Source organism: Dipodomys ordii, unplaced genomic scaffold, assembly GCF_000151885.1.
Source record: "Dipodomys ordii isolate 6190 unplaced genomic scaffold, Dord_2.0 Scaffold17, whole genome shotgun sequence".
Classification (NCBI taxonomy): Eukaryota; Metazoa; Chordata; class Mammalia; order Rodentia; family Heteromyidae; genus Dipodomys; species Dipodomys ordii.
Window position 1 is genome coordinate 25,467,434 of NW_012267233.1, and position 27,888 is coordinate 25,495,321.

The following is a 27,888-nucleotide window of genomic DNA, read 5'->3' on the forward strand; positions in this document are numbered from 1 at the left end:
CAACATATCAGTTTATGAGTACACTGCATCTTAATTCTTGTCACCCCTGCTTTTACTTAGTTCATATTGGGATTAAAATATGCTGCATCCAGCAGTAATGTATTTTCATTGCTGAATATGATTATAGTGTATCAATATATCAATATTCCACAATTAAGTCTCCCACTGGTAGATATTTGAGTTTTGTCATTCTTCAATTATAAATCTAATACTAAGAATAGGCAAAAACAAAAAATAAGGATTAGCAAACTTTTGCAATAAGTGACCAGGTAGTCCAAATTCAGGCTTTGATTCTGCTAACATTATTCTTTTTGAAATAATTCTTTAAAAAAGGAAAAACTAGCCAGGGGCACTGGTGGCTCATGTCTGTAATTCTAGCTACTCAGGAGGCTGAGATCTGAGGATTGTGGTTCAAAGCCAGCCCAGACAGGATAGTCCATGGGACTCTTATCTCTGATTAACCACCAGAAAACCAGAAGTGGTAGTATGGCTCAAGTGGTAGAGTGCTTGCCTTGAGCTGAAGAGCTCAGGGACAGCTCCCAGGCCCAGAGTTCAAGCCCTACAACCAACGAGAGAGAGAGAGAGAAAGATTCTTAGCTTATGCATAGTTTAGTAAGCCCTGTTCTCAGATATGCACCTGAGAGGAATTATTTGACATCAGTTACGAATACGATTCATTTAAGCAGGCAATGGGAAATTATTTTCTGTATCATTATACCAGCTTATCCTCCCACAAACAGTATGAGAGAATTCTCAACATACTTCACCCACATCATAACCTGTTATAATTATGTTTTTTTATTACTTCTCTTGTAGATAAAAAAGATGGTATTATATTATGGGCCTCAATTATCCATGAGATGGAGAATCTTTTCCTATAATCATGAGTGTTATGCTTCCTATTCTGTGAAATGCTTATTTGTATTGTTTGCCTATTTTTTGTATTTTTTATTATTATAAAAATAAGAACTTTTATATATTTTAGTGACTATTCCATTGTTATTATGTTTCAAATATTTTTCCCTTGCTTTTGTGACCTGTTTTTGTGTCTTTTGTGTTTTGTCTTTTGTCCAAATACCAGTTGACTATTATCCAAAATGCTTGGGACCAAAAGTATTTAAGATCTTGGGGTTTTTTGGGATTGGGAATATTTGCATACACTTTCTCAGCTGAAATTTTAAAATCTAAATGTCACATTGGTGTTCAAGAAATTTCAGATTTGGAAGCATTTTGGACTTGAGCTTTTCAGCTAGTGTTATTCAGCTTTATGTGATTACAGATAATATATCCTGATATCCCCAAGTTTACCGTTTTAGAGTATGCAATTCAGGGACTTCTTAAAAATATATTCACAAGGTATATCTTAATTTTAATTTTAGTAGTTGCCTTGCTTATATCTTATTTTCCTTTGTATGGGTTTCTTTTGGTAGGACGTTGGGGGAGGAAGTATCCATCCTGGGGCTTAAACTGAGGACTGGAGCACTCTTCTTAGCCTTTTTTGCTCAAGGCTAGCGCTCTACCTTTTGAGACACAGTTCTACTTCCAGCTTTTTTAGTGTTTAATTGGGAGTAAGAGTTTCACAGACTTATCTACGCAGGCTGATTTTGAACTGCAATCCTCAGATCTTGGCCTCCTGAGTAATTGGGATTGCAGACATGAACCAATAGTACTTGCCTCTTTTGTTTTAAGAAATCCTTACTCTGGAAGCTGAGGCTGGAAGATTTCAAATCCAAGGCCACTCTGGGCTACATAGTGAGACCCTGTCTCAAAAAAAAAAAAAGAAAACAAAATAAAGCAAAAAGTCAAAAGTTCCTTCGGATTCTAAACTTCTAAGAGGTTTCCCACATTGGTTTCTCAGAGTTTTATGGTTTTACCTTTTAAATCTTAATATTTAGTTTACCTAAAATTAATGTTTATGGATGATTCAAAGTGTGATCTAATAATTACATTGCATTATCCAGTTACTCTAGTATTTGTTGATAATGTTCAAGCATTGTAAATAAAATTAATGGTTGTTCTCAGTCTAGGATATATGGATACTTGAAAATAGGATTAACATAGTATGTACCAATTATATGCTAAACAAATTAAGTAACTGAATAACCATATATAAAATAAATAAATATTTGAACATAACATACATTTGTTTCCTCCTTACATAACTGTGAAAACAAAAACAAGGAAGTGGCGCTGTGTCTCAAGTGGTAGAGCACTAGCCTTGAGCTGAAGAGCTGAGGAACAGCGCCCAGGCCCAGAATTCAAGCCCCACAATTGGCACACACACATACACACAAAAGTTGGACTGAAATACCTTATAATAATCCCCCCTTAAAATAAGAAAATAAATCAGATGTTTCAAAAGTTATTCTAAATTCTGATTTAGAGTTTATATTCATTATTAAATAAGGCAAGATTCTGTTCTCCAATTAATCTATAAAAGCCAACCACAATAAAAGTATTATGGATTCATTAGAACCAATAGAATTATATATATAAAAGATCATAAACAAAGAAAAACACCCATAGACCAAAACATATGTCATAATGTTAAGTACTCAAGATCTTCAAATACTCAGGTTTTCTTGACTGTATTAACAATTCAGTTTCAAAAATTAGAAACTTATTCCAACCAAACAGGCCTCAAGTTTGTTGCACATCATTCTTCTAGTTTACAGGGAGTTGAGATGGGAATTTTCACCCCACTTCAACTCTGTAAGGATGTCTCATGTGTCCTTTCACATGAAGAGAAAAATAGGTCTTCACATAGTCCCATGCATTCCTCTCTGGTGTTCAACTCCCTCACATAGAGATGAATAGGGTTATTGGTTATTTTTCCTAAGCAGATACCACAGTGGGCCATAGACTCTTGTGGACTTCCAGACTGAGTGTGGAATGGACTCCTACTCTAGTAATGGACACTCTTGATCACAGAACACAATGTGTATTTCAATGTACCTTAATGCTTCTAGGAGTTACTTAACTATTTTGTTCTTCTTGCCACTTCACTCTTAGTTTTCTTTCTGGGGTGCTTTCTTTTTTTTTCTGTATTGGCCACTAGTCAAGATGGTTGATGAAGCTTAATTTTGTGAAATCTCCAGAATGGCTTGCTAATCCTTACTTTACATTTCACTGAGTACTGTACCGTGTAGTTTCCTTCTGTTCACCCGAGGAAGAGAAAATGGCTACATTAAGCAATAATGTGATGAATTTAGTGTCTCGCCTGAAGAACTACCATTTGCTTCTAATTGGCACATGGAGCACAAAATCAGCCCTGAATTCCTCAGAACTATTCCAAGCAAAGGCCTAGCAGCCATCCCTAAGTTGCTCAGAGATATTCTTAGATTCTTTTAAAGTACCTTTGTCAATGTGAAAATTATTCTCATTTACATATTTCTTGCCAATTACTGTATCTTATTTGACTCTGGCACTTTGAACCAAATTTCTTAAGATTCGCTGTTCACATTGATCTGCAAAAAAAAGAAAGAAAAAAAGAAGTAGATTTAATTAACAAGTATTTTTGCTAGATTTCCATTTACTTGTAGTTGTGCTTTTATCACTGTACATTTCCTTTAACAGAGTTGATTAAAGGAAAATAATGTCAAAGCCTTGTTTGCACTTGAAAAATGACGCCATTCCTAGCACACATCTAGTTCTTTTAAATTCTGTGAGCAGGTAGGTCAGTGGGAAGAAAAGCTTTCAAATAATATGATCATACAGAAGTCCAATTGCTACTTCTAACAGACAACTTAGAAAAGAAAGAAACCCTTAACCGATTGCTGAAAAGTACTAAAACTTTATGCATTCTGGATACTAGTTACGAAATGCCTCCCACACAGAAAAAGTCCCTTATTGAAATAAAAAGTTAGCATCACTTGTTTTTTGGAGAATGTTTAAAATTCATTCTTCAAGTTGATTTTTTTCCCTCTTTCTTTCTTTTCTTTTCTTTTTTTTTGCCAGTCATGGGGTTTGAACTCTGGGCCTGGGTGCTATCACTCAACTCTTCAGCTTAAGACTAACACTCTACCACTTGAGCCACAGTGCCACTTCCAGCCTTTTCTGCTTATGTGGTGCTGAGGAATCTTAACCCAAAGCCTTATGCACGCAAGGCAAGCACTCTACCACTGAGCCAGCTTCCCAGCCCCAACTATTAGAATTTCAACTTCACATTGAAAGGAAAAACTTACTCTGCCTACAGGAAGATGGAATAGACATACTTTTCCCTGTCCCTCTTATTAAATACAACTAAAACTGCCACACATTAGATATAAACAAATATGAGATTATGAAAGGTGCTCTAGAAACAATATAAGGGTGTGTTAGCTGGATTTCCTTTCTGCCTCTTATATCCTAGATTTGGAAACATCAATAAGAGCAGACTGAACAAAATAATAGTAAGCAAGCAAGCAACGATGAAATGAAAATCTGGTTTCTCTAGAACACCAGAAATTGCATGGCATGCCATGGCATAGCAAAACAGAAAGCTTTTAAATAAAAATTGATGTGCTCTAACGTAGTCAGCACAAGCTCATTAGGAAATCTAGACTCTCGCTTCTCTCAGGCTGCAGAGTCTCCCCAGCCTTCCTCAATGGATAGAATCACAGAAGGCTGAGTGCTGGGTAGTAACTAACACCACCATTATCAATTCCGGGTAAGTAAACACCAGCATTTCAGAAGCCTGGATTTCAACCCCCACTTCCAGGGCCCACCCACTAGGGTGTTGTCACATAGAAAGCAGTCACATGATTCCTGGCTTAATGTAGACCCAAATTCCTACCTGTTCAGTCCGAATCCTTCCTTAGGTATCTGAAAAGGTACAGACAGGAATCTGATTTTGCCCTTACTTGACAATAATAATAAAATCCTTTCTTCCCTTGCTGGAGTTGCTATCAGAAGATACAACTAAAATAAGGTTAAATAATATGCAAAGTCCCATAACATGAGAGAGAGAAAAATGCCCAGCCCATTGGGTGCCAGTGGCTTACACCTGTAATCCTAGTTACTCAGGAGGCTGAGATATGAGGATCGTGGTTCAAAGCCAGCCCCAGCAGGAAAAGCTGTAAAACTCTTATCTCCAATAAGAAAACTAGAAGTGGTGCTGTGGCTCAAGTGGTAGAGTGCTAGCCTTGAGCACAGAGAGGCTCGAGGACAGCGTCCAGGCCCTGAGTTTGAGCCCTGGGATGGAAAAAAAAAAAAAAGTCCTCTTACTTTAATGAAAAGATAACTAACTATTCCAAGAACCAGGAAGATCTCAACTTTAATGAGGAAGGAAGGGGATGCAATTAAAAGCAGCCAATGTAAAAAAATGTTTCTTTGAACAACTGGTGTTTTGTTGTTGTTGTTGTTGTTGTTTTATGCCAGCTCTGAGGCTTGAACTCAGGTCCTGGGCTGTGTCACTAAGCCTATCTGTGCTCAAGGCTACCACTCTACCACTTGAGCCACAGCGCCACTCCTGGCTTTTCTGTTGGAATCAAACCCAGGGCTTCATGCATGCTAGACAAGCACTCTACTACTAAACCATGTTCCCAGCCCTTCTTTGAACAATTGTGAATGTGGTAGACGCCGACAAAAAGACAGAAACCTCAGCAGATAGAAGAACATAGTAGACACTCTAGAATGAAAAAAAAAATGCAGTGACCAAACTAAAAATCTCAATAGGCTGAATAGCAGACTGGAAGGGATAGAGAAAAGAATCAGTAAACCTTGGATAGTAAAATCATAGTTGTTCAATTCTGAACAGCAGAGAGAAAAATCTACATATTATTAGAATTCCATAAAGAAGGGGGGAAGATGGAGAGGCTGAAATAGTACTTGAGTAAAGCTTAGCACGTTTGCTAAGAGACAAGTAGACATAAGAAGTGGAATACAGTAGACTGAATAATGTCTCCCAAAGATAGCCACATCCTAATCCCCAATACAGAATGTATTGCCTTGCATGGCAAAGGGACCTTGCAGAGATGATTAACATATAGATTTTGAGATAAAAAGAATACCTGGCCTTATCTTAAAGGGTCCCAGTGTAATCAGAAGAGTATCTTGGCTTATCTAAATGGGTCCTAACATAACCAGAATTCTGATAAAAAGGAACAGAAGGACCAGAAAGCTGAGATATTAGAGGGAGACAAGGCAATATGACTCATGCTTACCAGCCAAGATGCACAGCGAGCTTCTAAAAACTAGAAAAGTCAAGACAATGAATTCTTCTCTAGTGCTTTCAGGTGGGATACAAAGGGCCTTTACACCATCAAATACCCCTTTGTACATCACCTTTACAATAAGATTTAAATTAAAAAGAAGGAATTGGTACAAGTTTCAAGTGTTTATAAGAATACTGTCTGCTAAGGAAAGTGACAATACCCTCCAAAATGAAGAAGAAATCAAGATACTTTCTGATGAAGACAGTAAAGGAGTTTGTCACAGTGAATTTCTCTAAAGGAATTGCTAAAAGACATACACTAAACAGGAAGAAAATAATCTTAGAAAATCAAGAAACAAGAAAACACAGTGAATACAAGTATGACTTAAGACAATAGACTTCCCTTCTTGAGTTTTCTAAATTTTACTGGAGAGTTGACACTGTTGTAACTGTTCTGATATAGGTCTAAACAAATGTAGAAGAAAGGCTTAAACAAATCAAATGGAGGAGGAGAAAGAGACAAAGGGTATTGAGGTTTCTATACTCCACTCACAGTTTTAGCTATGAGAGCTGTAGACAGTGATAAATTTTGTACATACTGAAATACCTAGAGCAGCTTCTAAAAATGTATATTTAGAATCATTATAGATAATTAAATTGGAATCTTAAACAATGTTCAAGTTATTCCAGATGCCATCAGAAAACACAGCAATGAAAAATAGAAGCAATAGGAGATAAAACTATAAGAAATGTTGATAAAATACTGAAATTACTTAATGGTAAAGGACCTCATCCTTTCCTACTAAGGCTGGGTGGAAGAAGATACTGTCTAAGGCTGGAAGAAAGTGTACTCATTCACCCTGCCTGAGCACTATTCGTCTGGAAGTTCTGTCTAACCCAGTAAGACAAGAAAAAGAGACAAAAACACAGATTGGAAAAACAAGGATAAAATTATCCTTCTTATCAAATAATTGTCTAAGCACAGAATCCCTGTGATTCTACAAAATAAATCCTAAAACTACTAAGTCGAATTCAGTAGGATCACTAGATTTGAGGCAAACATACAGAAATCAGTAGTAGACTTATATAGTACAATTGAGTACATAAACATAAAATTAAAAATACAATACCAACTCCGAGAGTGAACCCTAATGTAAACTACAACTTTGTTGATAATTATATATCAGTATGTGTTTAACAGTTGTGACAAATGTACTGATGTGGCGTAGGATTTTGAATGAGGTAGGTTGTGGGCTGTATGTTGGGAGAGGCCATGGAATATATAAGGAGCTCTGTTGTTTTTGCTTAATTTTTCTGTGAACCCAAAACTCTGCTTAAACATTCTTTTTTTTTTTTTTTTTTTGCCAGTTGTGGGGCCTGAACTCTGGGCCTGGGCGCTGTCCCTCAGCTCTTCAGCTCAAGGCTAGTGCTCTACCACTTGAGCCACAGTGCCACTTCCAGCTTTTTTTGCTATGTGGTGCTGAGGAATCGAACCCAGGGCCTCATGCATGCAAGGCAAGCACTTTACCACTGAGCCACCTTCCCAGCCCTGCTTAAACATTCTTAAACCTACTTAAAGGAGAGAAATGCAGTACAGTAACCCTAAAACAATGCTTAGGTGTAAAATTAACAAAAAGGGCTTGTGTTTGAAAAACACAAAAACAAAATTCTAATGAAACTTGGTGCTTTCATGGATGAGTAGACTCAACATAGTAAAGATACTTATTCATCCAAAGCTGCCCTACTGGTTTAAGACAATTTCTGAAAGTATAAGGAGAAGTAGGAAGAAGAAAGGGAGGAAATATGGTTAATGTACATTATATATATATATGTATGTATGTATGTATGTATGTATGTATGTATGTGAAAAATGCCATAATGAATTCCCTTTGTACAATCCAACAAATTGCACACATTAAGTAAATAAATACCTATTTGGCTGACCACTAAAAAAAAAGAAAATTTCTGTCAAATATCAGCAAGACATTTAGGGTTTTTTTGGTAAGAATAGTTAAAATTATTCCATATTGCATACAAAAAGATGGGAGCTAGTATAACTTAAACAATTTAGGAACCAGGTGCAATGCCTCATGCCTATAATTCTAATTACTTCGGAGGCAGAAATAGGAGAATTATGGTTCAATCAGCCCAGAAAAAAAAAAGTTAGGAAGACACTATCTCAAAGAACAAGTTGGGAATAGTGGCTCACATTTGAAATCCCAACTACACAGAAGACATAGATAGGAAGATTATAATCTGAGGTGGGCCTTGAGCTAAAATCATGAGACCCTAACAAAAAGAGCTCAAGGTACAGCTCAAGTAGTATACTTCCTGCCTAGAAAGCCCAAGGCCTTGGTTCAAACTCTAGTAGCACCAAAAAATATTTTTGAAAAAGAAGGATAAGTGGCAAGAATAAATCTATATGATTACAAAACATAATATCACTACAACAACCAAGATTCTGTGGCTAACCATCAGATCAGTGGAATAGGATAGATAAAGCAGAATAGATTCACATAAATATGCCCAGACATATTTTTGGCAAAAATACAGAAGTACTTCTATGACAGACTAAAATAGCAAAGGAAATACTGATAAATAGGACTTCATCAAAATGAAATTTATTACTTTGAGAAAGTCCTCTTTATGAGTTTGTGAAGCTAAGCTATAGAGTGGGAGAACATATTTACAAAAACTACATCCAACAAAGGATTAGAAAAATTCAACTAAAAGCGATTCGAAAATAAGCATGGGTTTAGGATGTAGCTTAGTGTTAGAATGCCTGCCAGGCTCAAGGCCTGAGGTTTGAAACCTTTACAAAAGAGGGAGGGAGGGAAGAAGTAGGGGAGGATAGGAAGGGAATAGAAAAATGGCATAGATATTTGATTGAGGAGCATTTACAGATCCTGTGGCATCTCTATATGGCCCACTTAATGTTGAATAGTAGACTACATTTTTTAGTTTATGTTCATATTATATATTTAAACATTCTCAGATATATAAAAATGCAGGAGCTTCGACAAATCAGAAAATCTGCCAACATGGGGTTCATGTTTAAGATTTACAAATATTTACAAATTTACAAATTTAAGATTTACAAATATTTGGGACTGGTCTTAGATGAGGCATAATTGCCACAGTCCTAACCAACCATTCCTTACTGTCTCCCAGATACTATAGCCATCCATCAGTTTTGTACCTTTGCGCAACACTGTTGTTTTCTCAACACAAAGGGAAATGTTTTTACCTATCTCACCTATCTAACTTCACTTGAGCCAGGGACTCAACCCCAGCCACCACCAGCATTTGACGTTATAGAAAAGCTGACCATTTTCTTCTTCCCACTTGCACAAGCAGGGCTCCTTCAAGGTTCATACGGTCCTTCTGATCTTTTTAGTAACAACCAATTGCTTCAATTTTTGTTTTTAATACAAGCCACATTTATTTCAAATAGCTTTTAGATGCTACTCTTGCTATCTTAGTGCTTTGTATGGATATATTCTTCTTGATCATAAACTACTTAAAGTAATTTCTCTGAGAGCCTCCATTATTAGTGAATTTGCCATTGTTGAACTTAAGACCTCCATAAAATTAAAGGGACTGAAATCACTAGTCTATTGAAGCTCTTCATTGAAATAATGTAGGCTTACATGAAATTGATTGTCTCCTTTGACATTTCTTAATCTTCCTTCATCATTCTTATAATTACTTTAACATTCCTAACTGAAGACTTTGTAGTTGTTTATATTAGGTGTTAGCTGGGGGCTTCTGGATTCATTTTGTTTCCAGGCATGTAATATGTATAGTAAAAGGAAATGTTTTTCTTCTGCAGCTGGTTTCAATTTTGTCACTCAAAGCTGCCTTGGTCTTCTCCTAAGGGATCCAAATTGGAGTCTCTTCTGAGTCTCATAAGCTCAGTCTGAAGTAGTTAACCAAGCAGGAAATGAATGTAAAGGACATCATTGAATGAACTTACTGTGAGGAATAATTATTCATATTTGATATACTTTCTAGTATGTAGCACTGTTACAGAGTACACACTAAAAAGTGAACCCATTATCTTTGAGCTGATGGTATTGTAAACTGTAGTGTTCCAATTAGAAATAGGATTCTTTTTGTGATTATGTAGATAACAGAAGGCTGCCTTGTTTGGACAAGTGTTGAGACTGAAGTATGATTGAAAATTCCACACATAGGAGGACCAAGCCCATAATTGCTTTCCATTTTCTACTTGGCTTTCACATTAGCTTCTAAGCTCATCAAAAGTGAGGGACGAAGTCAAGGAATGGTAAGGCCAGTTAGGATCAAATCTGTGTCCTGCTTTACACGCTACCTGTAGCTATTAATCTGCACTATCTCTGTTAGGAGAGGAGACTTGAGAGGGCCTGAGAACTCAGCTGGGTCTTGACTAGGGTTTCCCTGGATCTAGGGTTTCAGCACTTCGTAAATGAAAGCGCTGCTGTGGGCATAACTCCTGCATTTATACAAGAAAGAAGATAAGGGAGTGAGTGAAAGAGTGCAAAATAGAGCAAAGGGTGAGAGTTCAGGAGCTTTGTTCAGCATTCTGTCTCACTGCCCCTACCACTAGCTGTGTTGACCTTGAACAAATAATTTACCATCTAATAAATACTTTACTATTATAAATTGTAGTGTTACAGTATTCATCATCTGTAAAGTGGGAATCACTTTAATGTTGTCTCATAGCATTGTTTTTGTATGAAAAATGTAGGCAGTAGAACCTGGTACATTGTCGAAAAGTGATGGATAAGACAAATACATAAGAAGCTTGCTGTCTCCTGCACCATACTCATTAGGTACCAACAACTTCACTAAATATCAGTAGCTCCTCATTGTAGGGTTGTTATTTTTAATTTGTCAACTTCTCTTTTTATTTTGTACCTCCATAGTGGTCTGAAACAACTTATTTCTTAGTGTGAGAAATTAGGATCCTGGGAGGCAATCTAGAAGGATATAAAGATAGGCAGTAAGGGCCACATTTGTGTTTGGGACCCTTGCCAACGTGCGTTTTCAGATGGAGAACCTATTTCTATCCTGAGATGTTTAATTCAGCCTTGTCTATGTGTTATACTCAAATAGCTGCTCATTTTCCAACTACATCTGTTCTTCCTCAGGCCTGGAGAAGGAAACCTTCCAAGTATAGTGAAATTGATTGACCTCAATTCTTCTTAGATCCTATTTCTTTAAAAAAATGTCACTAATAATGGATTTCATTGTTTGGGTTTTGGTGTTTTGGGGGAGGGGTTGCAGTTGATTTAAGTAAATGAAAGTTTAAACCACCTTGTCTCAGGTGCATGGAACATGAGTTGAATAATTTGGACCCAGAAAGTAGAAGCAAACACTTTTTTTGTTTTTCTCCTGTGTTAAGTGGTTTGTTTAGTGCACTTGTGAATAATCCTGTAAGGAGAAATATTTTTGAGGTCAGCATTTTCTTTGATCCCGTTCTATTCGTGTAATAGGATTGTCAAGGGCCAGGTAAGAATGGTAATGCCAAAATCCAACAGCAGTGGTCTTACTTTCAAGGTGGTGCACTTTGAGCTCTGACAGGACTCTTCTGACTGAATCTGGAGATGTGGGAGAAGCAGCAGAAGATGCTGTGGGAAGAATGATTGTTGCTGAGGAGGGAAAGTGACAGAATGAGCACAAGACATGGGGGAAAGGCTAAGTGGCTTTAGGAAGAGCAGAATGGTGCATGGATTTATTCCTTCAGCAGCTCCTGACACTGTCTAGTGGAACTTGGATCAAGAAAGTATATTTCTTTGTCCTACTTCTTGAAACCACTGCCTCCTTCATTTTTGTTCAAGGTTCTACCTTGTCACACATACCTGACTTTCTTACCAGCTTGTAAAAGGGAAACTAGGAAAAGGAGTTTAGAAGAGGCAAACTTTACCTTTCACCTTTTCTGATTTCTCTATTTACTTCATTTCTTTTTATCTCTGTGGGGAAGAGAGATCCATGTAAAGAAAATGCAAATCCTTCTGTCTCCTTTATCTTCCTCTCCATCTCCCCCATAAACAAGACCCTTCCTTCCCCGTGCTGATGGTGTGTGTGTGTGTGTGTGTGTGTGTGTGTGTGTGTGTAAAATGGGTGATTCAGACTCTGATAGATTGAGAAACTGTAGCTGGATGCTTGGGTCTAGAAGACCTAAAATTATTATTAGGAAGATCAGAAGATTCCATTGGTCTAAATTACCTGTATAACTTGAGGGGAATGGTGAGGCTGGAGACTTGAGGAGAGTGACAGAAGGGATGGCAGTGATCATGATGCATTGTACTCAGAAACTGACACATCAAATTGAAACCTGTTTGTAGAATCACTTAAAGATAATAAAAATAAACAAATAATAAAATAAAATGAGCTGTGGTCTAGAGAACTAGCTTTGATTTTTTAACATGTAATAACAAAACAGTAAATACTGACTGAAGAGGTCAGAAAGTCTGTCTAAGTATCAGAGAATGACTCTGAACCAGATAAGTGGCAAAATGGAAGACATTACGACCCCAGCAGATCTCACAGTTTATTAACATCCAGAGTACAAATCATAAAATCCTGTGTTAGTGAAATGAACTAGCAGGATCTCAATGCCCTCTCAGATCAATTATTTGATCTGGCAAGGTTTATTTAAGAACTTGTAGAACATAGGTAGGTCTGTCTTTGTCTCTAACAAATGAACGCGTTTTGCTTTTCAATATAACTTGAACATTTTTTCACATGTATACTCCAGAATTTTGAATTATTGACTCAATTACTCTTTTGTTTATAAGACATTGTCCTCATCAATGTGGTGTGTTTTTTATATCCAACACACTCCTTTCTGATTTCTAAATATACAGAAAAGTAAACATCAGTGGTAGATGAAATTAGAATCAATATCTCTTCGTACCCAGTTCAATTAATATTTTTCTAGAAAAGACACCACATCCCTATAGAATGTATATTGCTGTTTGCAGTTCATTTTCTATAAGCTCACTGAAGAGTAATGTAAGCAGGAAATCTCCTAAAGGAAAAAGAAGTAAAGAATATTGGAATCTGGAGGTACAAATCCCCAGTCAGGAGATGGAAACCCTTCTTATAAGTCACTCAATTGGCTGAGCCTGATACTTTCTCAACTGACAAATTAACGTGGTATTTCTCAGTTGAACTTTTGAAGGTTGTCAAATCAATATGTCTCAAACTTGAATGTGCATAGAAATTACCTGGGAATAAAAAATTGTATATGCTGAATCAGCAGATATGGTTTGGAGTCTTGGATATGCTTTTCTACCAAGATCCTGGGTTGTGTTTCTGGTCCATAGACTACAAGTTGTTTAGCAGGCTCTGCACAATCTCTGTGCTCAACTTCTATTAACTCTACAATTCTTTGAATGTGCAACCATCTGACGTTTCAGAAAATGCAGGCGAGTTTCACCAAACATTTCTACCATGGTATTAGCTAGTTTCATTCTTCATAATCATCTCCATCAAAATCCCTTTAGGTACCTAATTATGCATAACAGTTTCACATGCTTTACAAAAAGAATTAAATCGATTTGGTCCCTGCTTTATCAGACTTGGCAACCTATGACAGAGAAATATTTATAGAGACAGTAATAAATATTGAAGCATTAATAAATATTGACTGACATCCAGACAGAGCACATTAAAATAAAAATGGGTATGTTTTTAGCATGGGTCCTAGGTTATTTATTTTCATGCAGCTTGTGTTCCTTTTAAAATCTAGAGAACTAAAACGTTGTCCTATCATTTTTACAGAAAAAAAATGTTTTGTTTCTATTTTATAGGTGGGAGGGGGCTGGTCAGTTTTTGAGGCTGCTTTTGTTGTTGTTTGATTTAGTTTGGATTCACTAACTTCAAAAGAAATGTCAGACTGAGCACTAGTGACTCCTAGCTATTCAGGAGACTGAGATCTTAGGATCAAAATTCGAATTCAGCCCAGGAAGATACATCCAAGAAACTCTTTACCTCCAGGTAATCAGCAAAAACGCTAAAAAATGGAGCTGTGGCTCAAGCAATAGAGTGCTAGCCTTGAAGGAAAAAAAAAAAAACCTAAGCAAGAACGCAAGTTCAAGCACCAGTACTGGCACAAAAATAAAAACCAAACAAAAAGAGAAATAACAGCCCCATATTCCTGACCCTGTCCTTATACAAGTCCTCTAACCTGACATGGAGGTATGCAGCCATGAGTGTGTGTAACAAGCTCAGTAAATTACCCTCAGTGCTTCCTGACCAAGAACTCAGACCATCAGGGACTCTTACGCTATCTTAGGAAGCCGAAGACAGTGAGCTGACCAGTTATCTCTGAGTCATGGGCTGTTGGGTGATGTGTAGGATAGAACTGGTGAGACCAGAGGTTGGAGTTTGGTTCTCTTTCTTCTGTGAACGCTTTAATTTGCTGAACTGACTGACCCAGGACTTAGCTGTGTGAGTGGAGAAAGAGGTGAGATCAGTGGCCATTGTCAGCATTTTCTTCTGACAGCAGATGAGGTTTGGTTCCTGGAGGTGAGGCCACCAACCTGCTGGAGATAGTATTCACCTGCCTCAGTGGTATCCTTGATTATCAGAGTGATATGAGGAGGGCTTCATTTATTGATTTATTCTAACTCAGCAAGATCTAAAAGAATTGCCACACATCTAGAAAATGTTCATATCTAATCAAGGGTTTCTGATTCAAATATTAACATTGAAATTAAAGGACCTTGCTTTGCACATTTTTGATCCAGGAGAGCACACATAATTAGTGGTGATTCTATGTGTGCTCAGATATACAGAAATGCAGACGAAGCTATATATTCATGCTATTAAGATAAAGCTATGTACATGTGTGGGTGGCACTGTGGAAGCTGGTACACTTGGGTTTTAAACTGCCTTTACCACTTAGTGACTGTTAATTCTCTTTTCTAAGCTTCCTCTTCCTAACTGTGGAAGCAGCATAACAGTTGTGTGGATCCCATGGAATGCTTGGGGGAGAAGGGAGTAGGACACCAGGATAGATGGACTGGGTAAGCCAGTGTTTACCCATAAGTGAGGCCTTGTAACTGACTGATATTCATTATTATGGTAAAAAGTGGCATACAGAAAACACCTGAAATTGTTTGGGTAAAAAAATAGGGGGAAGGGAGGGCTGGGATTCTGAATTTGCTATTTTTAATGCTACTTCATATGCACGTCTTTGTACGGAAGGTTGTGTCTGGGTTAATGAAATGTCACACCTTGTTTATTAGGAATAAAGCTGTTATGGAGACACAGCTTTTGATTAGGCTCATCCCCATCCTTTCATTCTGCAATTTAGCACAAGCTTTTGTTTTCCTTTTTAATAAAATCATATCTAGGGAGTAAAGACAATCTACTTAAAAGAGATAACAAACCATGAATAATTATTAAAATAGGAAGTTAAACTTGGTTTAAAAGCCACAAATGGCAGTACTATTTTGCATCAGTGTCTCACAATGTATATCCGTGGCATATGGAATTTTGCAAGCCGAATTGAACACACTAGTCCACTGGGTGCCTGGCAGAGGCAAATGAGAATAAAATGTGCAGTGTGGAGGTTATAATCTGGGAGTAAGGGCACTTACTGGGAGGGAAGCAGTAAATGGAATCTGAAATCTGCTAACTGCATCATAAGAATGCAGTTAAGAATGCAAGGCCTTACATAGCTGGGAGAAATCTGAAGAGACCAAAACGAGCCGTTTACAGTGGGAAGCCAGTTCTATGTGAAAAAACCCAAGGGAGATCCTTAACCTCTGAATCCTGTTCACGCTGGCCTTTCACTGAGTTCTGAGACTTCCATGCCAGTGGACAGACACTAAGCCATCTTGGCTTAGATGTAGCAGAGGCTTACCACAGTTATTTCCGAGATATGTGGCACACACAAGTCATCTGGGAATCTTGCAGACTTTCATTTGTAGTTCTCAGACCTGCATTTCTAGCCAGTCTTCAGTGGCATGCAGGTAAAACTGTTGGCCCAGTGAACATAATTTGGGTAATACGTGTATAAAGCACTCTTTCCCCAACTGTGCCTTTTTCTGATTGATACTTCGTGTCTTTCTGTCCTCTGTGCCTTAACTCCACTGTACTCACAGTCCACTGCTCCTCCTCCCCATTTCCACTGTCCGTTACCCCCTCTAATTCTCCTTTCCTGCTTACCCAGTTTATGTTACATGATATCTCTTTACAATCACTACTCTACACTCATCTTGAAGTTCTTTGCTCCTTTCTCTCTTTCCTCGTTATACTTAACTGGCAAAACCTACCCTATAAAACTCACTTCCAGCCACACCCTGTGGCTTCACCTCTGGTGGTAGAAGAGCTGCAGGACCTCTTCAGGCTACCATGCTAACTACTAGCTCCCTTGTCCTGTCAGCCCTCCCTCTCCTCTCCTGGAACACTTCATGCTCCCGCTTTGTACATCAAATATCTGTTTCTCCATCCTTACTCAGTGGTAATTTGATTATTTTCCTCTTTGTGTCACAACTTAGAAGTGAACTTCCTCTGTGGCTTGTCCTGCATCTGTCCACATATCTGTGTGTGCCCAGTGTTCACAGATGCACTGGATTTGCTCTGGCTCCACATCTGGCATTGTTATCATTGGACACATGACATGCCTCCCTACCTTCACATCTCCACTCAATTAGTGATGTCTTTCCTGGGATCCCACTCAGCAAGCGTAAGGCCCCTAGCCCCACACTGCCTCCAGTTGTTTTCTTCAATGATCATTGAAGCTGCTCTGCCAGATAAGTGATTTGTCTTCCCCTCTACGAGACAGCTTCCTGAGGTCAGGAGATTTTGTCTGGCTTAGTATCAAAAACCCATGTAGAATAGTGATGATCCATGAGGATGCTCCTTGATTGATGATAGAATAGGAAATGTGGTTATATTAGAACAGAACCAGAAATAGACACTTAGGATAAAACTACCTACCAATATAAATACTTTTAAAAAAAACCCTCTGGTCCTTTTTGAATAGACAGGTCTATTCAAATAGGGAATTCCCTATTTGGGGATTTTTGAAACCTAAGTATGCTGAACTTAAGAGGTTGTTGAGCCCACCAGTTCCTTCAGAGATCAGAAGAGAAAATACGCAATATCATATTCATTCAAAAATTCTTGTCCCTTGTCTCATTAAATGCACCCTAGGGAAGTCACTAGTTTAAGTCATGGTTTAACCAACCTACATTGCTCTGGGATCTGGAGTTTTACTATCTTCTTTTGGGACACTGGCAAGAGCTGTAACTTAGTATTTAATAGTTCCCTGGGCTAAATAAGCTTAAGTCAGAATAATTGTAGGAAAAGAGATGTCTATTATGTGATCTATATCTGATTCCATGTGAGTCTATTGTTATGAAAACAACCACATGGCTTTAAGATGGTGATAAAATATTCTGAGAAGTCACAAAATAGAAGTGTTTGTCTTGAGAATGTGCCATGCTGGTTGGTCTCAAGGACACAAAGTTGAGCATTTAGTCCCCTGGACATAATGGAGAAAGTTGAAATTATCTACAGGAAAGTGTAGCTATCATTATTTTTAGTTTATTCTAAAGAAATTTGCATTTTATTACATCATCAGGTTCACTAACATTGCCAAGCAAGGTTTTGTGCAAGCACTGATCCAGGGGAAGAGCAGAGGGTATTGTTGGTATTAAGTAGGATGACTGACCTTCCACAGGACCAAGAATGCAGCGGATGCTCAATATATGCACGTTTTATCTTTCTCTGCCTCATCTATGTCATCTCTGTGGGTCCCCACTCACTCCGGTGTTTTTAAGCCTAAAATAGAAGTTAGGAAATAAATATTGCTGTGTTTCACCAAGTCACATTCATTTTAGACTAGCAATTCTAAACCTGGGGGTGGTATTTTGCTGCTTGGGTGACATTTGTCAAATATGGTGACATTTTGGGGTTGTCACAATTTAGTGTGAGGGTTGCTAGTCACTTTAACAAAATTATCCATCCCTAAACAGCATGTTTTAGGACATGAACTTTTCAGTGTTCTTAGAGTTTATTTCTTCACTGGACTCTAAATGAAAGAGAATGTTGGGAAGATGTGACAGACCATGGCCATAGTTGGGACAAGAGATTGGCGTAAATTATAGGACCCACCTTGCCAGCTACAAGTCCTATATAAAATATTAACTTCTATACTCATTGTTTAGTTTCTTTTTAAAAATGCAATATGGGGGCTGTGGAGGTAGCTCAGTAGTAGAGTGCTTGCCTTGCATGCATGAGGCCCTGGGTTCGATTCCTCAGTACCACATAAACAGAAAAGGCCAGAAGTGGCGCTGTGGCTCAAGTGGTAGAGCGCTAGCCTTAAGCTGAAGAGCTGAGGGACAGCACCCAGGCCTAGAGTTCAGGCCCATGAACAACCAAAAAAAAAAAAAAATGCAATATGGCCAGACATTAGTGGCTCACACCTGTAATCCTAGCTACTCAGAGGCTGGGATATGAGGATCATAGTTTAAAGCCAGCTCAGGCAAAAAAAAAAAAAAGTCTATAAGACTCTTATCTCTAATCAAGCACCAAGAAAATGTGGAAGTAGGGTGTGGCTCAAGTGGTAGAGCATTAGCCTTAAGCAAAAAAATGCTCTGAAACAGGCCTGAGTTCAAGCCCCAGGACCACCCCCCCCACACACACATAAAAATGCAATATGGCAGAGACATGGAGTGCTCAATATAGAGGTAAAGATGATGAGTGATGATGTTGAACATGTGAGAGGTACCATGACAAGGAGACTGTCAAACTGTGTCAGGGGCATAAGTTTTATTCCAAGAATTGTGCAGAAATACATGGATAGGTCCTTCAGAACAAAGCCATCATGCTTTCTTCTGTACCATGTTCACAACCTGTACAGACTTCTGTTATTGGGGTTTTTCTCTTTGTATAGTATTTATTTGGAACATGGTCTCTGAAACTGGCCTTAATTAACCATTTTTGCCTTTTGTGTATCTTTTGTACTATATATGTAGATTTATCATCGACTATTTATTGAACAGACTGAGCAGTGTTCTTTGTGGGTTTTTTTTAATTGTGAAAATACCATACAGAGCGGTTTACAATTACATGAATAAGGTAATGAGTACATTTCTTATCAAGCATTGTTGCCTCCTCCTTTGTTTCCCCTTCCCATCCCTTCCCATCCTTCCCCCCCTCCCCGCCACCAAAGTTGTAAAGTTGTTTTTCAACATAACATCTTGTACATCTCATTGTTGCAATGGGTCCACCTGTATCTCTATTTAAACAATTTGTTTTTTCCCTTCCCCTCCACAAATTATACCAACATCAAATACAGTGAAAGCAGGGGTTATACCGTGGAGGAGGGACATACAAAGCAACAAAGAAATCATCTTATAAGTATGTTAAAAACAATTGCAAGAAAGACTCAGCAGTGTTTTGAACTCCACCAGCAACATCTCACCACTGTTATGTCTCCACTTTTGAATTGGTGCCATTCTTAAGTACTTATTTTTGAAGCAGTTGTTTAGAGCTTGAAATTTACCACTTTGGTTTTGTAAATGTTGGGTTTTCTGACTGGTTTGGAGACCTTCCAGAACCCACACTGTAGCTGCTGAGCAGTGGTGCTAAGTACTCAGCAGAGAGGGGGTGGTAGGGAGTGGGGTGAGGGGATTCCCAGCCAAAGGCCAAGAGGAGAGAGTTTCCAGTGTCTGGCTACAAGCCCACTTCTAGCAAATGGGATTTTTACCATTTCCTTGTCTCTTCTGTTGTGTAACTTCTCTCACTTTCTACTGCACTTTTCTCTTGGTGCTCACATCCAAGGGCTCTTGGACCACCTGGGCAAGGTCCATGGGATAGGGTAGATTGGTTTGAAGCCGCCTGGTCTTGGAACCCTGGTCTTGCTACCCACTGAGGGGTCCAGCTCAGGGAAGGACATCACCCTGCTTGTTGACAGCTTTACTGTTTTGCATTGCTCTTTCAAACTTTGCTTGTCATTTCTTTTTCTCTAAACTTTGTAAGACATAAATAAATCGAAAGTTACTTTCTTTGTCTGACTACATCTTCTAAAAAAATTCAGACCAGGTTTTTGAGTCATTCCTTCACTAGCCACACTTACACACTTTACATAGTATATTTTAAGATGTCTACATTAGAGACACTATTCTATAAAAGCAGAATTTTAGACTTGAGATTCCATTTCTCCAACTTGAATCACACCTCCTCTTGGAGGAAGTGATCTTTATAAGAGATATAATTTTATTTTTAAGCTTAAGGAATCATGTTAAAAATATGGGAGCTATATTGCTGAATTGAGTCTGACATTTACGACATGGTTTTCTGTGCGTCCTCATATTTACTGAAAGGCTATTATCTTCTTAGGTGTGCAGCCATCTTGCTTTGCCTATCTTCAAGGGTCAATATTTGAGGTCTATAGTTGTAGCACTAATAATAATTCATAGTTGTTGTCAGACTCTGAAAAAGAAAGAGAAGGGAGCAATGACTAATAAGCAAGAGTATCTTTAATTATACCCATATTTCATGCCATCATTTTTATTTTCCCACATATATAAAATTTAGGATAATATGTAGGTCTATGATTATTTAACTTTGCCTTTAAATATTCTGCTCTCATTATTAAAATGCTAAAGACTAAACAGTTTGGTATCAATTGCTTTCTTTATTTACCAAAACTTAAATAAGTAAACAATGAGCTAATAATTTTTTGCTTAATGTTTGCAGTTTTAATTTGGCACAGATTTTTTATAATGTCTCATTTGTGTTTTCTTTCCAGAGGACATATCTTATTTCAGAAGTGGAGCACAACTTCCTGCCTGGAAACAGCTGATTTTAAGGTAGATCTCTATTATTATCTGTTATTATTATCTATTAATGCTCATCAAAGCAGGATTCGAGCTGAACCTTGTGTACAGCTATCAGTTTTTCATTTGGGAATACTGAATTGTGGGTCTACAGACACATAGCTGTCAAACTGAATATCCTTCAGTAATGAGCTAGTCCCATTATGAGTTTGATTCTTTTGCCATAAATTCTGCATTAATTTTTCACTGTAGTGACAAACACCTGCAAGAGACCATTTAAGGGGTAAAGACTCATTGGCTTGTGGTTTCAGAGCTTGATTCAGTCCCATATCAGACAGCTCCCACTGGGGGCCCAACGTGAAGTAGAACATTATGACTAAAGAACAAGAAGGAACAAAGCTGCTCACCTAACAACACCCACAAAGAAGACAGACATGGAAAGGAACGGTTCAGAAACAAGAAATGCCCTTCAAATGTGCATCTCCAAGCCAGGCACTGGTGGTTTATGCTTATGGTACTATCTACTACTATCTACTCAGGGAGCTGACATATGGGGATCATGATTTGAAGCCAACCAGGGCAGAAAAGTTCATGAGACTTTTTTTTTGTAGGCAGTGGCTGCTGCTGCTGCTGCTGCTTCTGCTTCTTCTTCTTTCTTCTTCTTCTTCTTCTTCTTCTTCTTCTTCTTCTTCTTCTTCTTCTTCTTCTTCTTCTTCTTCTTCTCCTTCTCCTTCTCCTTCTGCTCTTCCTCCTCCTCCTCCTCCTCCTCTTCCTCCTCCTCTTCCTCCTTTTTCTTCTTCCCCTCCTCCTCCTCCTCCTTCTTCTTCCCCTCCTCCCTCTCCTTCCCCTCCTCCCCCTTCTCCCCCCTCCTCCTCTTCCTCTTTTTCCTTCTCCTCCTCTTCCTTCAAGAGGGCTATTTTCTATTACTAGTTTGATGGCTTTTATGATGTTCTTGACAGTTCTTTATATTTAAGGGTATGTTATTTTGTGCAGATGTCAGTATCTGAATTCTTTTATCTAAAGTCAGAGATTAATATCTTTTATTTATCAATAAATGTGACATACAGGTACTATATTAAAAGTCATATATCATAATTAGTGGAAGGTTTAATCAATTCAAAAATAACCCAAAACAGAATGCAAACATTGAATGGATCTTGTTTTTTTATTCAGTCTGCTATTCTTTTTTTGGAGAATTGAGTTCATTAATGCTTAGAGAGATATATCATGTTTCCTGCCATTTTCTTGATTTCTTGTGTTTCGTTTTTTTCCTCTTCCAATGTTTACTAAATTGATCTTCTAGTGATTTTTGTCTGATGTGTTTCTTAGATTTTGATTGTTTTCTTCCAATTATATTCCTCCCTTTAGAATTCTTTGAAATGCTGGTTTAGTGGTCATCAATTCCTCCAATTTTTGTTTGTCATAGAAGATTTTGTTTTCACCATCTAATATAAATGATAACTTCGCTGGGTAGATCAGTCTGGTTGGCAGTTATTGATCTTCAGTGCTTGGATTATACAATTCCAGGCTCTCCTTGCATTGGGTTTGTGTGGAGAGGGCTGCAGTGATTCTGATTTCCTTCATATTGTAATATAGCTCCTTCTTTAATTTTGCGACTTTTAAAATCAGTTCCTTGCTATTCACATCTAATGTTTTGACTATGATGGATCTAGAAGTGTTTCTTCTTGTATGAGACTCTTATTTCTAATTAGCCACCAAAAGCTGGAAATGAGGCTGTGGGTCAAGTGATAGAGCCCAAACCTTAGGCAAAAATGCTCAAGGACAATGCCCAAGTCCTGAGTTCAAGCCCCAGGACTGGCGCGTGCACGCGCGCACGCACGCACACACACACACACACACACACACACATACACACATCCCCAGGTGACATAGTGTAAGTAAGAGTTATCTCCAAATAGCACATTCTGCTATATATGCATTGATAATGTTAGTGCTTTCCTGATTCAATTGCCTCTCACAAGTTCTCCCAGTTGGTGACCAAGCCTCTAATACATAAACCTCCAGGGGTGGGGGCGGACATTTCATATTCAGACCATAATAGAGATGAAGACTCTAGCAAGTGTGCCTCCTTACAACATGGTGCCTCCCTCTGGTCAGGGACAGGCACAGAGCTGGCTCTTTTTTAAAAATATTTTTTATTGTAAAGATACTATACAGAGGGTTGCAGTTACATGAGTAAGGTAATGAGTTCATTTCCTATCGAGCATGTTACCCACTCTTTTGTTTTCCCGCTACCATCCCTTCCCTCCCCATCTCCCCAACTCTTCCCTCCCCCTACCCCGCAAGTTGTAAAGTTCATTTTCAACATAGTGTCTTGTACATCTCAATGTTACAATGGGTCAACCTGTATCCTTGTTTCAGCATTTTGTTATTTCCCTTCCCTGCCCCAAATTAGAAAAATGTATATACAAGATGCAGGGTACCAAAATCAAATATAGTGACAACAGGGTTATACCATGGGGGAAGAACATACAAAAGAAATAAAAAAAATTATATAGTACATTAAAAAACAACAGTGACAGGGCTGGGAAGGTGGCTCAATGGTAGAGTGCTTGCCTTGCATGTATGAGGCCCTGGATTCAATTCCTCAGCACCAGAAAAAGCCAGAAGTGGTATTGTGGCTCAAGTGGCAAAGCACTAGCCTTGAACTGAAGAGCTGGGGGACAGCACCCAGGCCCTGAGTTCAGGCCCATGATCTACAAAAAAAAAAAACAGTGACAAAGAAAAAACCTTTTGTATCCTATTTTTTTTTTGTCCCTATCTTGAGGTTCATTTCACTTGGCATCATCTTATATGGTCACATGTATATAGCTTTGGACTTTCTTTACTGGGTAAACGCTGGCTCTAAGATACCTCTGAGAAACCTGGAGAAATGCCCAATCCCTTTCCTTTTCTTTGAGATAAGGATAATAATTGGATATTTCCAAGTGCTAGATGAAGAGATTAATGGAACATACTACCACCACACACACTTGCAACCACCACCATCATCAAAACACAAGGCTATGTTTACTGTTGTTATTATTTATAAAGTTACAGCCTTAATGACCTTGAATCATTTCTGCTGACAGAATCAAACCCTGAAAAAAGTCATCCAGCCTCAATAAGTGACATGTTAACACAAAGACATTCTATATTTGATTTTAGCAATTAGATGACTGCCAGGTTATCAATTTTTATAATGAATCCTGGACTTTGAAGTGCCACATCCACCCCATTTAAAAGATTTAGAATCTCAAGTGTTCTGGCCTGCCTGACCTGTGCCCATTACACATCATTACCCCATCTCTCCACAGCCTGGAGAGGAAGGAGTCCATCTGGTCTGGATTTTCCCAATCTCTTCACAGAAGGCACCTTGTAAAATAGGGCAGCACTGTCTTTTAATTAAAATCTTTCCTTCAATGTATGGGGAAATCCTTTCTCTTACTAGAGTAGCCCTTTCCTCTTAGGAGAGCAGGAAACTATTTCAGGGTCATTTGGGCTTTTCTTTGAAGTCTGGGCCTTTCCAAATATAACTGCAGATCCTGGAAAACAGCCTGCCTTTTGTTAGTTAACTTAAGCTAAAGAATCAGAGCATTAAGACCTCGGACTATCCATACTCCAAAAATACCTCCCTCTGATTTCCCAACACTGGACTAGAATCTCAATTTAGAAATGAATCCTTGTTTTCTCTAATGCATTTTTCTATTCCACTAGAGCAGCTCACCTTGCACATTTCAATAGGGGCCTGAAGAGCATTTTCTACCTTGGGGGTAATTAAGATCTAACTTGAGGATCTATGTATTTTAGCATAGCTATAGGATACTTCTATAGTGCATTCACAGGCCTCCCTGCGGTCTATAAAGCACTGTGTTACTCTTTTGTATGTGGTGGTTAGTGTCTACAGTTTCACTGTGAAGGTATTTTTCTACCTTCCCCATTCCCCTTACTTAACTTGAATTTTTAGTTTGTTCTTTGCCAGGCCAACTCCTGTCTCCAGTGTTCTGGTTACCTTTATTTTAATGCCTTACCCAGGCAGCTCTCAAAATTTAATGTGTATACACAGGAAAACTGTCTTCCCACACCTCCCTCATTCCTCTGCTCACAGATGATTGCTTCTCCCAGAATCAATACTTCAAATTAATGGTATCCTTGTAACTCAGCTCAGAAATTGTAGTCCTGACATTTCCTCATCTTCCTTCATTCCCTCCATACAGGATTCTGTATTTTTAAAAAATCAAAATGGAGATCTGTGCTTAGTGAAGTCACATAACTCACCATCATAGATGTTCAGTGTAGTATCTGACCTTCCTCTCCTCTGCCTCCCACTGGTCACTTCTTTAATGCTGACCCTCTTCACCTCTGTTACATACACATCAGTGTCGGAAGCCAGCTCTCTTCCAACAGACTTTCCCACCTGTGGACCCTCTCTGCTCCCAAATTTATAACATGATTTTTCTGTTCAGTCATTTCTGTGGGCCTTTTCAACCTTGAGAAAGACTCCAACACCTTACCATCAGTCGCTAGGCACCATTCCTGCATGATTTCTCCCACTGTCCAGCATCTTCATGAGAACTTAATTGCTTGGGGGTGTTCCAAAACATGCCCTTTTCAGAAACTCAGCCTTTCTTAGTGAGTACTGTTCTCTCTTTGGAGAATGCTATTGCCCTTTTTTCCTTAGTAAATGCATCCTGAGATGCCCTCCCTGACTCCCCAGAGATAGTTGGGCTCCCCTACCACTCCTCAGCTGTAGCTCTAATCACTTATTCACTTGCATTTTGACCTTCCTGTATATTCACAGCTTGAAGGCAAGGTTCCAATGTTATTTTTGAACCCACATTAACAAATGCCTGGCACATAGTTACACCCCATGGATGCTCTATTTTCTTTAAGCAGAAGCATCTTTGACACTGTAATAAAGAAGAAAAGTAATAGATCTCAAGCTATGCTTTTTTCCTGACTACCCATAAGCATTTCCTTCAAGAAAATGCTTTGCAGGGGCTGGGAAGGTGGCTCAGTGGTAGAGCGCATGTCTTGCATGCCAGAGGCCCTGGGTTCAATTCCTCAGCACCACATAAGCAAAAAGAAAAAAGCCGGAAGTGGTGCTGTGGCTCAAGTGGTGGAGCGTTAGCCTTGAGCTGAAGAGCTGAGGGACAGCACCCAGGCCCAGAGTTCAGGCCCCATGACCGGACCCAAAAAAAACAAAGAAAATGCTTTGCTTTATTTTGTTTTTGGTATCTATGTGTTAAAGAAGAGTCACCAGAAGCAACTCGTGGCCTCTTGCCTCCTGTTTCTATTAGTGCCAACATGAGGGAAACATTGTTTTAGGACTTGTCTTTGTGTGTCATTTCCACTTTGGAGCAGATTCAGCCAATATCTACATCTACTTTTGTGATAGCTACCTCTGGGATATTTTAATTTGGGATTTAAATTTTAAGTTGCCCTGACCTATGTTCAGATTTCTAACGTGGCTGTGCTTTGACAGTGTTTCAGATTCCCAGGATCATGCTTTCCAGTTATAAAAAAGACAAGCAATGAGAGAGCACAGCATCTGGGAGACATGGGCTCCAACTCCAAATCAACAAACAAGTGTGTTTCATGAGAGGTCACAGTTAACACAATTAGTGATGAACAGCATCTTTGAGGAGCTAGGAGAAAAGAATGGGATTCATTTTTAATTCAGACCAATTCTATACAAGAGGCTAGGCTTTCTGGAGTGGCTTTATAATCAAAGGTTACCGCAGGGCATGTCAGAACTCAACAACTGTCTCCGCTGTGAAAATAGGCTTAGGTTGTAAGGTGATTGCAGAGCTGAGGAAACAATGGCTTTAGCCAGCTTTTGTCTCACATTTGATCTTTGGCTCATAAAGCTGAGGTTAATTTCAGCATACGCTGTTAGCTTTATTTTTGAAAGCAGTCCATTTTAATAACAACCTATTGTGCCCTGAAAAAAAAATCCAAGAACAGTAAGAAAGAGTTGCTAGGGATATTAATAATTAAATCTTAACTATATCTGGGCCAATAGTCAACAAAATTCTTTGTGATCAGGTCTTAATATCTTGCCTCCTCTCCCCTTCTCCCTCTTCCTCTCCCTCTCCTTCCCCTCCCTCCTCTTGTATATGTATCATATTCTGAATTAAAAGAGCAATATGCTCATCTACAGATGTTGAAAACCAAAAAACTTCCAAGGAAGAAAACCATTTTAAACCATTTCCTAATTTTCCATTATCCAGATAGAAGCATTGTCAACAATTTGGCTGATAATAGCCTTATAGTTTCCTCTAAGTAAATATACATACTTTTATGATTGTTACGTTAAAAATGTCACACAGAGGAGTATTATACAGCCACTCCACCTATATTCACAAGCTAGATTCACAGATGAATCATATTTTACCACCATGGTTTTTCTTCTATTGCCCTTTTTTTTCTTTCTAAGACTACTACTTTTAAAGAAAAAAGTAAGAATCTGGTATTCAGAGGACTATGGAAAACAATCGTTTATCTGATGTTCATATACTCTCACTTTTATTAGGAAACAAAAGGTACAGTTTACACTCAGAATTGCATTGTGTTTTGAGGAAAAGCAGCCTTAAAGCTCAGTTCTATCACATGCTGGATGGGTATTGATTTTTCCCTCTTAAATCAATGTTTCCCCAGAGCATAGTTTTATTTATTCATAAAGCTGAGATGATGTCTGACAGGAGTTATAGCAGTGTAAATCCGTGGTGCAGGCTCAATAAGAAGAGCTTTTGTAAGATTCAAAAATCAATGAGCTGATGCTAAAGGGTAACCTCATCAGCCTGGAAAAGTGCACTTGCCATGCTTCCACGTGTAAAAGGAAAATTGGTAGCACAGGGCTAACTTCATTCCTCTGTTTTTTGTTGCACTTTACAAATGGGCCTACAGTCAGGGCTTGCCCTGACTGCCTGACATGCAACTGGTTGCTGGAACCACAGACTGGAGAGA

The 27,888-nt window shown here is 38.5% G+C and overlaps 1 protein-coding gene across 1 annotated transcript in view; it reads left to right on the top strand.

Moving 5' to 3' along the window:
- Pag1 (phosphoprotein membrane anchor with glycosphingolipid microdomains 1) overlaps positions 1–27,888 on the top strand; it is a 139,557-nt gene that overhangs the window by 20,458 nt on the left and 91,211 nt on the right. The window contains exon 2 of the mRNA XM_013012563.1: positions 20,892–20,952. The gene's annotated coding sequence lies outside the window, so the exon portion shown is untranslated. The remainder of the gene's footprint in view (positions 1–20,891; positions 20,953–27,888) is intronic.